Source organism: Calonectris borealis, chromosome 3 (genome assembly GCF_964195595.1).
Source record: "Calonectris borealis chromosome 3, bCalBor7.hap1.2, whole genome shotgun sequence".
Classification (NCBI taxonomy): domain Eukaryota; kingdom Metazoa; phylum Chordata; class Aves; order Procellariiformes; family Procellariidae; genus Calonectris; species Calonectris borealis.
Genome location: NC_134314.1, coordinates 100,572,985 through 100,587,437, shown reverse-complemented (window position 1 = coordinate 100,587,437; position 14,453 = coordinate 100,572,985).

Genomic DNA, 14,453 nt, shown 5'->3' with positions numbered 1-14,453 from the left:
AGGTTGGATGAAGCAGTGTTAGAATTTCTACTAAGATGTGAAAGCTGATATTGGGCCTGCTTATGCTGAAGCATACCATTCAATTATATAAGAAACAAAGTCCTATTTGAGAAAAGTATTAACGTCTTGAGAATAGATTGATCAAATTTTTATTTGATTGTTTACATCTGCACTTGAATTGCTGGTGGTAGGAGCTCTCCTATGTTCTACCAGAAACACCTGTTTTGGCTCATGCAGACCCAGGAATTGCATGTAATGCATTCCATATAAAAGGTCATTTAAACAATAACAAGAGTTTGGTTTATTTTCCAACTGAATGGAAGATAGTTGAAATGGAGACTCAGTTTATCCTTTGCAATTTGCTGTTAATATTAGTGAAATTAAGTAAGCAATTACTTTTTTTTTTTCTCTATTTGGTACTCATATAGGAGTTCCAACTTTGTCTCAAATTGTAGACTGAGGTTGCAGGTTGCATCAGTGAAGCACAGATGTTGACAAGTGAAAGCAAAACTTTCATTTTTCCATCCCAGTCATGAATAGATATTGAGAACAGTTTCAGTACTTACCTTTGAAATTTAATCCAAGGCTTTTGTGCTATGGGAGTGAACTATTCCATAATTATTCATAACAGCTGGACTGGTCCCCTCTCAACTCTTCCCTTTTTGGTACCTGGAAAAATATGATGGGTACATTAGTGAAAGGTGTATTTTATTCTGCAAGAGCAAGTAATCTAAGCTAGTCATTACCTGTATGTCCTAAACTCCATGTGTTTTCAAATTGACAACAAATCCTTTAGGGAAGATTTGCTTAGTTTCTGTATTTTATCATTCCCAGGTACTTAGCTGCATGGAGTACAAATCTGAAATAGCTGACCTTAAGTCAGAGGACTGTTTTTCAGTGAGGTCAATGATAGTACAACTTGGCCCTTCTTCCACTGATTCCTCCTTTGTGATGTGCAGGACAATTTTATGGAAATCATTACCATTTGCAGTCCTCTAAACTTCAGAAAGTCATTCTTAATAAACTAACACCACTGCAAATGCTAATTTGTTTTAGTATGTACTATGCCTTGTAAGATGTTGGCAAGAACTGTGTAGCAACAGTACATTAATACGTAGAAAATAATCAATTGTTTCAACATCAGAAAGTAATAATCCATCAGCTCGATAAATTCCCAAAAGGTATGTCAAATACGTGAGTGTTTGGGGAACAGACTGAGTGTAAACATTAAAATTGTGGCTCTGGAACTGCCAGGAATAGAGTTACTCTTGCTTTTTTTATGCTGTTGTTTGACTTTGTAATTGTTTCCTAATTACTTGCTGTGTTAATAATCAAAATTGTTGAACGTTCTGAAACCTCAAAACAGTTCTACATTTATTAATTATAACAGAAAGATAAGCAGAGAAAGTGACTACTGTGTGACGTGAGATATTTTAATATGAAGCTTTGAATATCTTTTTTTTTTTTTTTTCTGTTTTTTCTTTTTCTGCTCGGCAAAGTCACCAGACTGTTTACTCATGGTTCGGGACTGTTATTAGGAACATTAGATATTTTGTATCTTGAGATGTTTACCTCAGTTCTTGGCTGGAGTGGGATAAACTAAGACAAGCACTCTCACTAAGTGCCAAGAAATTTCCATCTTATTAAGAGCATCCTCAGCTCCTCCTGACAGTGCGCTACGCATAAATGATCTATGAGTCTTTCCAAATTGTAAACCAAAGATTGTATATTACCTGCACAGAAAAGGCAAGGTGAGGAATCTCATACTAATGGTTAATGCATTTCCATACAATTTTTTTCCACAGTAAAGGGGTTGGAAATTTCTGAATTAAGTCCATAAACTAATTATTTTCAGTTCCAATGTTGTTTCTTTTGTAACGAAACTCCTGACTCAGTGATTTTGTAAATGGCCTGCATTTACATGCCCCTGAGTGTGGTCTAATGAGGGTTGGAAGGTGCCTCTTAGATCAGGTTGGAAAACTAAAAGGACTTTTTTTCTCTAGCTTTTCAAACTAATTATCTTTTTTTTTTTTTTAATATGAGAACAATTCTTATATATACTTTGAAAACCTCTTCAATGGCACCATTTTTCTGTCCACAGCTTTGATGTACTGCACATACTTACAAAAAGGGCTATGTTTTGGGAACAGCGGTCAATAGATCCCGTCATGGGCCTACCTGTTCGACGTTGAATTTGAATACGGTTGTACAAATGAACTGAGATTCAACAGAGGAAGAGAATCTCTGTTCTGTTCAAAACAAAGCCATGCTTTTCATCTCCAATTATTTACACCCATCTTTTACCCATATTTCCATATTTTACGGACAGTACAGTTAATGAATAAATGGACCACAAATACCTCTGACCCACTTCTCTGCTTATGTGCTGTGACTTGATGCTTGAATTGATATTGCCTATTACCTGTATCTCTGGTCCTAATTTGTGTGCATTTGGTGACTTTGTTTACCCTTCTGTTGCACTGGCTAATTCCATTGAAGCTCTCTAAAATAAGGTATAAGCAAAATTGCGTAGTTTGCTCTTTTCACTGCCTTTCACTAATAGCTACAAAATCATGTTTTTTTAACACTTCTGACCAGCCACAATACTAAGAAGAGGGACTATTGCCCAAATATCTGATAGTTCAAGACAGTGTCTTAGAACACTACTTCCTTATCCTTAACTTTGCCCAGCATTGACCTGGAAAATGATAGTCATGTAATCTCCAAATCTTTGCAACAGAACAAATCCTGACTGTAATTCTTTATGTGGCTCTGAGAGTTTCCTCTAAAGGAGGGTTTCTTCGGTTATTAGATTAATAAATGTGTATTGTACAGTTATTTCAATGATTTGTATGACACTGGAGTCCAAGAGTATACTGAATGAAAAAAAAAACCTAGAAATGTAAACAGAAGATGAAATTTGACTAGCCAGATTTTTGACTGTCAGTCTGCCTCCTTATGAAAGATACATGACAGAAGGCAGAATGATCCAATATGGAAACTGCGATCCTGCACAAGGCAAAACGAAAGGACATAAAGGATAGAATGGCTCGAGACCGGTCATGAGGTGATAAATAAATGACAGTGTAGAGGAAAAAAATCAGCAGAAATAGCCTATATTTAAATAATAAATGAGTAACAAAAATCAATGTTAGAGAAGCACTAATTTCAAAGACAGTTTTGAAAAATCAGAACAGCAGACAACAGGAAAAGCAATGACATCTGGAAATGGGAAAGCCAGGCTGGAGAATTAAGATATAAAAATGAGACAACACCAAGTATAGATCTTGCTGTTTGTGACTAGGAACTTAAAGAGCCATGCTTAGTGTGCCATGCTTCTTGTTTTGTTTCCTAGCGCAATAAGGTTACATATTCCAACCTTTTATAAGTCTAGATTCATATCCTTTCTTATCTCTCTAGTTTCATGTCTTTCTAGGTGTGAATTGCATGATCAGTACAAAGTCGTTGGACAAGGTGTGTGAATTAATAATGATGTCTGCATAAGTCACGGTTCCCTGGCCACTCAGGAGTTTAACATTTCTAAAAGCAAATGTTGGATGTTTTATTACTCACAAAGCCTTCGACTTGTTTGGGTCAGTCTTTTGTGTTTCTGTGTTGTCTTTTGTTTCTACCTGCCCTACCTCGTTAGTTAATAACTTTTACATCAAGAGCTAGGCAGGAAAAATAGAAATGTAGCTGCTGCGTTATTTTCTTACCCATATCCAAGCAAATTATCCACAGAGTAGTGTCTTTCAAACTGCAGTTCATCTTTTCCTTGTAAACAGAGGCAGAAAAAGCCAAAACAGACAAGGCTTCATAATTTTATCCTGCTTCTGCATAAAGATTCCTATCTGACCGTTGGTGCAGCGCAGTCTTGCGTTACATGAGTACATCATGCGCGGAGTTCAGGAATGAAAGCTGTTCCACAAAGAGTCAATATTTAGCTACGATTATTTAAGTTGCACTGGTATTGCATGGGCATCTTTAACAGGAAATTATGAACTTTGTTCCTTTCTAGTAAAGATGTCTTTATTAAAAGATCCCTCAGAGCTGCAGTGCACCTGTCCTTTTATATGCAGCTGCATTTGACGTGTTAGAAATCTTTGTAGCATCAGCAAACAATTAATGTTGTTGCCTGTTTAGTTTTTTGTTTTGTTTAAAAAAAAAAAAAGAAAAAAAAAACTATACCACCTTTCCTTCCTCCCCTTTACTTCAACTTGCAAACTGAAAATCACTTCCCGGTGCCCCAGTTAGAGGAAATTTCTTCAGAGATATAACATCAGGTGATTTATTCATTTCTTTCTGGTATAATAAAGATAGGGGAACCTTTCAGCATAATTACTTAACTAGCCAAATATTTATTTTAGATATATTGTGGGTTGTATTGCTCTACAGCACATTAGACAAAGTATATATTGTGCGAGTGGGTGGGACCTGGCGGCTACCTTCATTCATCCCAACCCCAGTCAGACTTTTATCAAAAACCACTCCAGGGAGGCGAGACTTATCACGCCCATGGGAAACTGCAGAAAACTCTTTATTATTGCCCTGGCAAGAGTCTAATGGAGGGTAGATTTTCACTGGTACCGGTGTTGACAGTACCGCATCCTGTATCCTTTCTGGAGCAGCTGATTGCACTAGAGAGCACTTCTTACAGGACTAAGTCTGTTGCATGCAGTGGGGGGGCTGATTTGCCTCACGTTTGTATCACAGCATTGTGTTATTTAAAGGAAGACGGTGCTTAGTAAGCAGTGAGGCTGCAGCTGCGTCCTCCCTCTCGGTGGAGAGTGAGCCCAAGGGCAGGAGCGGGTCCGAGGGCTGGGCAGAGCAGCCCACGGAGGAAGGTTTCTGCAGCTTCCTCTGGTGTGCCTGTCTGCAGGGCTCTGGGGGGTGCTACCAAATTGTAAGAAGACTCTTCCATGAGGAAACCTGACAGCAGTGGTGTTCTCCCATACAGAGACTGCGTCCTTTGAGAGGAAAGGCCAGCACACTGCAAACTTTGGAGCACCATAGACATCTTAATCTACACTGATAATGTATTTGAACTGATCCATCCTTGTGTTTCGGAGCACGTTGGAGAAAATATCACACTGTATTTTCTGTCTTGGGTCGGAAGGCACGAGCAGGAAGAGACTTGCTGTAGAATTATAGGGCAAGTGGGAGAAACTGGGATGAAACTTCAGTCTCCTGATCTTTGTGGTGCCTTCAGTAGCATCCCAGCCCAACAAAAAGTATACAGCTGTTCACGTTGGCTTTACTTAACTTGCTTAAAGTCAAGTAAAGCAAGTACTTGAATACATTTTTGTATTTAGATGTTGTCACTGCAGGCATGCCATTATAACTCAATTATTAGTACTTATAAAGAAACATGATATTATTTTACGTATGCGCAAGGGAATTTTCCTCCTCTGGCTACGCATTGAGAAGTGGGTGGGGGGCGGGAAAAGGATTAACAGGGTGGGGGTGGAAAAATGTATTTTAACAGAAGAAAGAGCATGCACAGTTATAGTCTCACAGCAAGAAATAAACATTGTAATCATAAACAAATGTAACCTTGAGTACAGAAGACAGTGATTTTATTGTATTGACATATGGCGCTTGGGCAACAATGGAGGATTTGTTCTCTTACATTAGTCAGGACACATTGGCAGGCAGGCCCTGTCTGTGGCCATTGCTTCCAGATAGCATGTGTCAGAGCTTGGATTATAAAATGTCTAGGAATGTACAGACAAAGGCAAGGAGAAGGCTTGCTTTGAGGGGAGATGGGGGAACCTCTTCACCTGAAGGCCTGAGTGTGAATGTTCTCAAGAACAATGATGGAAACCAAACCAACATCGAGAAAACTTCCCTTCCATAATATGCCTGCTCTGTCTTTCACATTTATTTAAATGCTTACATTTACACTCTGCAAAGTGTTATCTGTGTGTGGTATCTTGAGGCATAATAATCCAAAGCCAGCTCTGCAGATCTATGCAAACTGTGACAAGACATACTGCGTCAGGTTTCTCCTCTCAGTGCCACCAGCTTAGATTCCATCAGGTTCCTCACACAGATCCTATGGGACTGTGTTTCTAAATCTGGGTCTCAGTGAGAAGTAGGAATTGTTGTTTCTTGTAAAAGAGGCTACCCCGGAGGCAGGAGACCTTTATTGTCTGCTCACAGACACAGTCTGGATGGCACAACTAACTGACAGACAGTGCTGCATAAGGATGTCGAAAAGCCTTGGCCATCCAAGAGTTGCCAGCTTTTCAATTAAGCAAAATCAGGAATATATTTGCAAGGGAGTACTTGCTCTTTTTCTTTCTTTCTGTTTCTGTTCATCATATGTTAGCCGTATTTTCAGGGTTTTGATAACTCGACTGCATTGTGGTTCATGCTGTAATAGGACAGAGCTTCTTTTCTGTGGGATTTTCAGTCCTGTGTATTTAGAAAGGCAAAGAGTGGCAAAAAGATGATACCAATTTCCTTTTTATAGGGGAGAAGTGAGGCAGAGAAAAACAAAATGTCTTGACCAAGGTCCTTTAGGATATTCGTGCAGAACTGGGTATTAGAGCAAGTCCAGTGCAGTGCCTATTTAATGCGTTGTTTGTATTGCTTTAAGAGTATCTTCCAACTCTTCACTTGTTTGTTTAGAATCCAAACTAATTCTAAACAAATCCCCTGTTTTGTCGAGATCGGATTGCAGATGCTGGATGCAAATGTAACATGAAGCTCAGATCCTGTTTGAGTTTTCTGGTTTTTTGCTTGTTTTTAGCTCTAACACTAGGAAGCTTTTAGGGATGTTAAAAAGAAAAGCAAACAAACAAACAAAGCCCCCAACTCAGAGTTATTCTATTCCAGTGCAAGCGTAAAGAGGGGGTCTCTGTCATATCAGTACAAGGAAAAAAAACTAAGACCCGCATGTTCCTCTTCCGATAAAGTGTTTCCTCCTCTGAAGTAGCATCCCATGAAGGAGCAACTCCCATTTGAGATAGTAAAACTAAAGAACGTTTTTGTACATTGACAGCATACACAACAAATTCTTGGGCAAGTCTTCAATCCAGTAATGCTTCTTAATACCCCGCCGGCATATGGAGCCCAGAGAGAAACATCTAAAAGGTGACCCTTTATTTGTTGTTGCTGCTGCTAAGATCAGACCCTGCTTCTTGTGAGACACTTTTCTAAGAGGGCAGCCTCGCAGCAGCTGTCTTTGAGTCAGGGAATAACTCAGCCTGGAAGGGGCCTCTGGAGGCTGCCTGGTCCAACAGCCATGCTTAGAGCAGGTCCAACTTTGAAGTTAGATCCAGCTTCAAAGATAACTTGGGTTGCTCAGGGCTGCGTCCAGTTGGGTTTTGAACATCTCCAAGGATGGAGACCCCTTGGGCCCCCTGGGCACCTGTTCCAGTCTGTGACTACTCTCATGGTGAAAAAAAATATCCTAACATCTAATTGGAATTTCCTTCGCTGCAGCCTGTGTCTATTGCCTCTTTCCTTTCACTCTGCACCTCCAGAAGTTTGGCTCTGTCTTCTTTAAAAGCGCCTGTTATATAGATGAAGAAATCCACAAGATCTCCCTTCACCTTCTCTTCTTGAGACTGAACAAACCCAGTTGTCTCAGCCTCTCCTCCTATGTTATGTGCTCCAAATCCCATCAAGTCAGCAGACTGGTCCCTTCATCCAAAGCAAAAACTCAAATTAATTTGCAACAGATATGTCTCGGCTTTCAAGACATCAGTGAAGGCCAGACACGTGGGCTAAGTTATTTCCATGTTTGAAGGGAAATGTATTGGCACAGACACAAGATACCTTGTTGCTAATGTAATTTTTGGCAGGTATGTTCACTCAGACAAGTTTGTTAGATGCCAAAAGCAAAGCATAGTGTAACTTACATTTCTCACATGTGGTCTCACAAGCAGCCCTGTGTTCAAACCTCCAGTCAGCCTGTGTTGCCTTGGCTCTTCTCCTGCCACATGGCAATGCATATCCGAGAAGAAAATTCAGTAAATTATTCAGTAAATAGCAAAAGAAATAATTTTTTGAGTACTCCTCTAACTTCTGACTAGAATTTCAATTTAGTTGTATGAATGCCCAATTTTATTCCCTTTATTCCAAAACATTGAAAAATGTTTGAAAAAATATACGTATGGTTTGAATTATTTTGCAGAGTGATTCTTCACTGATTTCCTAGATAAAATTGATTCCAGCTTATAAATAAAAATCCTTTCTGGACCTTGTCTGTCACCAGCTGTTATCTCACTTGCTCCATTGTAACCTGTCTTCATTGTAAACAAGGTTTCAAAGACTTTGTGAGGACAGATTGAATGTCCAAACACAGAAAACAAAGCCTAATTGTGTAGTAAGTTTGCCTTGTTTTTTTAGGTGTTTTTTTGTTTGCTTTTTTCCCCTCAGAGAGTCAAATGGGCCTTTATTGGAATGAATTTAGTTGTTGTAGAAAAGTTTTCTTTCTATATGCCCTGCTGGGTTATCTTTCTTTAGTCCGCGCTTTCATGCCAGGTGGGGATGGGGAAGTGCTTTCTCATGCAATACGCTGGCATTATGCCTTCTTGGCTGTGGAGGGCTGGAGGTATTTTGTATTCTGTGTATACAGCTCTGAACGTATGGGTGGCCAACAGACTGTCAATACTATATATATATTACTTACCCACCTATTTGCAATTGCCTTGAACACAGTTGCTTAAAATTGCCAGTAGGGAAAAGGATGCTGTTGTATTTCTCTTACTAGTTATCTTACGGTTAACAAGCTGCTTGCCTACGGAGTCAATGATACCATAACATAGGAGCAATTTCTGAGGAGGAGAAATGAGGAAGGAATTAATGTGAGGAGGGAAGTGTGCGGCATTTACTCCTCTGCCAGCTCTCATAATGGCTGCCTTCATGATGAAAACCAGTGGTGTGTAATTCTGATGGCTCAGCTTAGCAGGGATAGCAAGAGCTGCGTTTGGCACAGCGCTTGGCCGTTTTGTCGTGACATTTCTAGCCTAACTTCCATTGGTTTAGAAACTTCTCTGAGCCCCAGATTCCTCCTGGGGCTGAAGCAGTGTTCATGAGAAGTTTCTACTGTCCATGTTGTAGAAAGGCAGCCTGTAGTAGCTTTTTAAAAATCTGCTTGACCAACTATAAATCATGGCTGTGATGCTGATCATGCAGTTGTGCCGTGAACAGTAATCTTCCATGATTTTAACAGAGGAGGCTTTTTCTTTGCCATTAGCAGCGGCACTGAAGATGCCTACGGCTAAGATTTGGAGACCAGGAGCCCCTCTGTTCAGGTTTGTTTTGGCACCAGAATTTAGTTTTCATCCATGTTTAACTGGTGGAACTTACATTCTTCCACTTCCCCGTTTCTAAATCAAAGCTAAGTATTTGGGTGGTTTTCCTCACTGGGGCACAGCGTAAGCGACCAGAGTGGCCGTTGCTGGTGCTATTGCTGCACGAGCACCTAGAGCCCAGCAAGGCTGGTACCCGGCTGGCTCCCACGCAAACACAGGCGAACAAGTCACTGTAAAGGGAATCTCTGTACAGGAATATATGTCAAGTAGTTTGAGGTGTCTTTAATGACATGATGCATGAGTTGAGGTCTAACCTGCAATGCCTGTGTCCTACAGCACTCCTTTCAGGACCCGAATAAGATGTTTTGTTTTCAGCTGTCACACTGTATGCTCCTGTTTAGTCTGTGATCTTTTTCTACTGTACTACAGCCTCACTAGCTATTCTTCTGTAGGTACCTTTGATTTGTTTTCTCCTTCCTAAGTATAATACTTCAAAGTCATTTTTACTGAAGTTAATCTTATGGTTTTGGACATACTGATTGTTCTAGAGTGTTTTATCACCTTATTATATTCCACTATTTCCATAGTAGTCAAGAGCCCTGGAGGACAGGATTAGGCCCTGAATCTATGCTTGCAGTATCTCATTACTTGATTGCTATCTCCACACTTTTTGCCTGTTGTACTCCATTGTTCAAATCATTCATTAAATAAGAATTATTTCCAGGACGAATACTTCAAGGATACTTCAGATACCTGTTCCTCTGTAGGAATTGCTTTGGCAGTGAATCACCGATAGATGTTCTTCAGTCAGTTGTGAACATACTATATGGTGTTTACATCTAAACTATTTCTTTCATTAATTTTCATAAAGTTATGTACAACATGTCAGAAGTCTTATTCAAGCTGAAATATATCTACCACTCTCCTGTTATCTACTAAATCTATTAATCCATCGAAGAAGGAAATTGGGCTGACTTGCCATGTTTTTTTCTAGTGCTTTTTACCACTGTTATATCCCAGTGGTAATTGAAAATTGTTTGCGTAGTCATTTGCTCCAGAACCTTTCCAGGACTTGAGTGGTTTGCGATTTCATCATTCATTCTGTGATTCCTTCCTCTTCTTTTCTTTTTATCCCTGTCCTCTGTATATGCTCAAAGGTGATTTCCTATGGTTCAAAGACCATTTTGATTAGTTCCTGAAGCAGTCAAGACCAGATTTCATGAAGCCTTGCTTATTTAGATATACCTGTCTTCTCTAAATAATCTGTCTTTCTTCTGTCCTCTAGTCAGCATTTATTTTCTTTGGCATCCACAGAGAAAGAAAAGTCTTTCTTTTAATAAGAACTGACTTTTCCAGCTACTTCACAGGTCTAAAATGCAGAGTATCAAACAAGTAATTGTAATTACTCTAAAAATGATGGTATTTACCCCATTTTTAGAAGAACTACTGAAGTGATTTGGCTGATCCTTCACAGCAAGTCAATAGTAAAGGAATGGCACCCAGACGTCTTTGACTTTTTCTTATGGTTTGTAGTACTCAGACCCTTCATCATGGGTCAGGATTCAACTGTGCTAAGCTTTGTGCAAGCAAAATGATCCTGTCCCAGAGCACGTCATAGTGAAAAGTTGTGACAGGAGGCAGGCAATATGGACAGACAGGCAGCACCGCTACAGGAAAACCCAGAAGTCAACCGTAGTCTGTAAGATGAGCATTAAATCAGAACTTGGCCCTAAATTCTTCTCTCACCAGCATGTTATTTCCTAAAAGAACATCCCGTGAGTGTGCGAGATGAAAGTTTCCTTGGTGATGCTGACTCTTCTTGAGATGAAGAAGCCTAAGTAAATTCGTGCCATGGAAACTGCAGTTACTGAATTTGACCAATTGCCATTTCCCTTCAAGCACCCCTACAAACAAAATGAGCATCTCAGGCTGTCCTTGGCCTCATTGCGCACAATTTACAAGCTTGGTATGCCATCAGCCTTTCAAAGAGAACTAGAAATATAGTATTCCCTCTCAAATATTGTGAGAGGATTCACATGGAAATGTAACATTAGTAAAACATCTTTAGTATCTGTATGTAATTCGGCATTCAAAGTCACAACCAGACCTAGAAGCAAGATCAGATGGCTTTCTATCACGCGCTGTGCATTTCTGCGGGCTATTGTGTTAGCTTTGTGCATTCTTGTATTTTCATCGTGCACATTTTTATTCTGATTCAGGATTCACTCATCTGAGAGGAATATATTGAGCTTGTACACGCACAGTGACTGCACACTCAGTCTTAAGGTTCAGCCTCTATTTTCTGTCCTGTGTAGTTAAAGCACTCTGACTTGTTTTGTGAATCTGCAGCATCATCTGCAAAATAGATGAATCCGGGGTAAATAATATTTTACTGTTAAGTTGGTGGGGTAACTACAAAATTTATCTTCCTTCTACTGTCAATTTAAACTGCTATTAAAAAAAAGCTTTACAGGGATTTTTTTTTTGTCCGTTTGTGGTATACAGAAGTAAATCTAGGGATGCATGAGCTGGACTTAAGGAACCAGCCTACCTTTCATTATTTTATAGTCTTTGTGGGGGCATGGGATATAGCTGTATCTGTTCAAATTGAGGATAAAGAGCTAACAAGGTGAAGACTGCTAATGAAAAGACTGGTTTGCTTATTGCTAGGAAGGCAGATTAAGGTATCTTAATACACAGTTACTCATTATTTTAGGGGTGTGTGTATGTAGGCTAGTGATGTCTAAATAGCATGGATTACAGTTTGAAATACACATTACATTGTGCTTTGATCTTTCTGACATCTGAAAATCTGGAAGGGAGCTCGCAGAGAAGTTAAGGATGTAACTGGCTACACGCTGATTGCTTTCCAAAGTAAAAACTGAGATTATATAGTTCAAAACAACGTTCATATTTTAAAGAAAGTCTCCATGACCTGAATATGTGGAAAATGGACAGTTACTAGACCAGAAAGTAGACATGTTGTGCATGCATTTTAGTGGATGTTTTGATGCTGTGGGTGCTACATGCATGGTTTATGTACTATACTTTTACCTTATAGTTTTGTGGAACTTTTACATTATCTGTGGATCAATTGAATTTTTAAACTGACTATAACTTTTTCACTCCATGAAAGCAGGCAAAAGATTTGACGTAAAGACTTCTGTAGCTTCTGCACCTCCTTTTAGATAGCAACTATACTGATTTGCTGACATGAGATGGTTTTCAGAATGGTACCCAAGCCTGCAAAGAAAATGTGTAGCATATCTGTCATGCACATTAGAAGCACAATTTTGCAAACGGCTATAACCCAGCATTTGGCAACACCGTCTCTGTGCTTGTTTGACAGATTATTTGATTTGTAACAATTCCCAGCCTGGGAGTCCCTCTCTTAAGCCACACGTGCAGACTTATGCTTTCAGTCCTAAAGTTCCCTGCTGTGTTTGCGAAGGCTGTGGCCACCACAGATGCACATGACTAACCTTACTCATGTGAGCCGTCACATTTAGATATGCACATACGAGGCTGCGATGCCATACCCTAAATGATCAAAGTAGTAATCCAAATCCTGAATTCTTACTTTCATTCAAGCACACACATAATCCTTAACATCCCAAGTAGTGTTTTAATCAGGCATTGAAAGCAATAAGTGTTAGGCTCTGAAACTGATTATACATCTAAAAATCACTTGGGATAATTAAATAATTTAGTTTCCATTCATGTTCCATTGGCTCTTTCTCTCCTTTCATTAATTTTAACCCACAAAAAACCTCACTAAAATCACCCTCGGTGTAAGTGCATGCTCACAGACTTTGCTCTAATCCCCACAGAGTGTTGAATATTACTTTCAACTCAGACCTAATTAGCAGTGTATGTTCTTTATTGAAATCAGATCATTTCTGTATAGTACATGTCAAAACAGATACTTGTTGTGTGCTGTCATTTTCAGAATATTGTTCTTGTCCATGTCTGGTACAATCCTTAATTTTAGGAGGCATCACGTTACACTACAGATTCCTCTGACAGAAAGCAAACCTTAATTTTCTCCTTTTTTCTTTCTAGTATATTTGTACTGGCTTTAAAACTGGGTGTGATTGAAAAATGTGTTCCAGTTTCCTAAAAGAGAAGTGTTCTTTTCAAAAGTACTAGTGATGCCCTTAGCAGAGGGCACAGGAGTTGAACGGGCGTTGAGATTAAAGGACTTTTCTAGATCAGGTGTGAGTCCCGGTGATGCAGCAGTATTGGAAAGGTGACTGCTACCAATAGCTCTGCTTCTGTCACTAGCACAAGGTTTTCAGGTCAGCACAAGGCATAAGCACATGTTTAAATCCTCTTTGCATTTAAGGTGGAAAAAGACTGTGCTTTGCAGAAGCCCTGCTTTGTAGAAGATGGCTCGGTTACTCACACGATGAAAATGAAACATTTGCTAAAGTGTTTCACTGAAGCAATGCCCAAAACTACAATGAAAAAAAAGTCAAACAAAAACATCCAAGCAGAAGTAGATAAGTGTATAAGCCTAAAATTTATTTAGAATAACTGTGATGCAGCATCGCACTTAGAGTCAGGATGCTCCTTGGACATCCTGGCCTGCCAATCACAGGGATTAATGCCTGACTCAGAGAGAAGGACCACCTGCTTCACTGGGGCTCAGAGGAGTCATCCTAATGTTAGCATTTTCATACTTGGGTTGCTGAAGGCACAGGCATGTCAAGATTTTGGTATGGCCAGAATGAAGTATCTGTAACTAGATTTAAAACTCAAGTACCACTTACTATTCTCAACTCTCTTCAATGGCTGTCTCCTACCATTTTAAGGTTCTTCAAATCTGCATTGTTGAAGAGATGAGGAGGACCACTTGTGGTGAGGAAGACTGTTGGATAATTTAATTTTAAATGCAGTTGTGTGGTAAAAGGTAGCTTTTTTTTTCCTTCCTGACATCTTAGAGACATCATTGGGATTCAGTGCTTTTAGCACCTCATTTATTTAGTTATTGGGATGGAATTGCAGTTGGAAGTCTTATTTCAAATGAAATCACGGTTTGTTGCCAATATTCAGCAGAGGGAACACTGTTTTGTGGTTTTAGCCTTGGTCATTGACACTGAGTGGATTTGTCTGGAATAATAAAACAGGTTCTGATAAAATGACTGTGGATCCTCCAAGAAGTTTGATTTTCAGTGTGAGAATCTT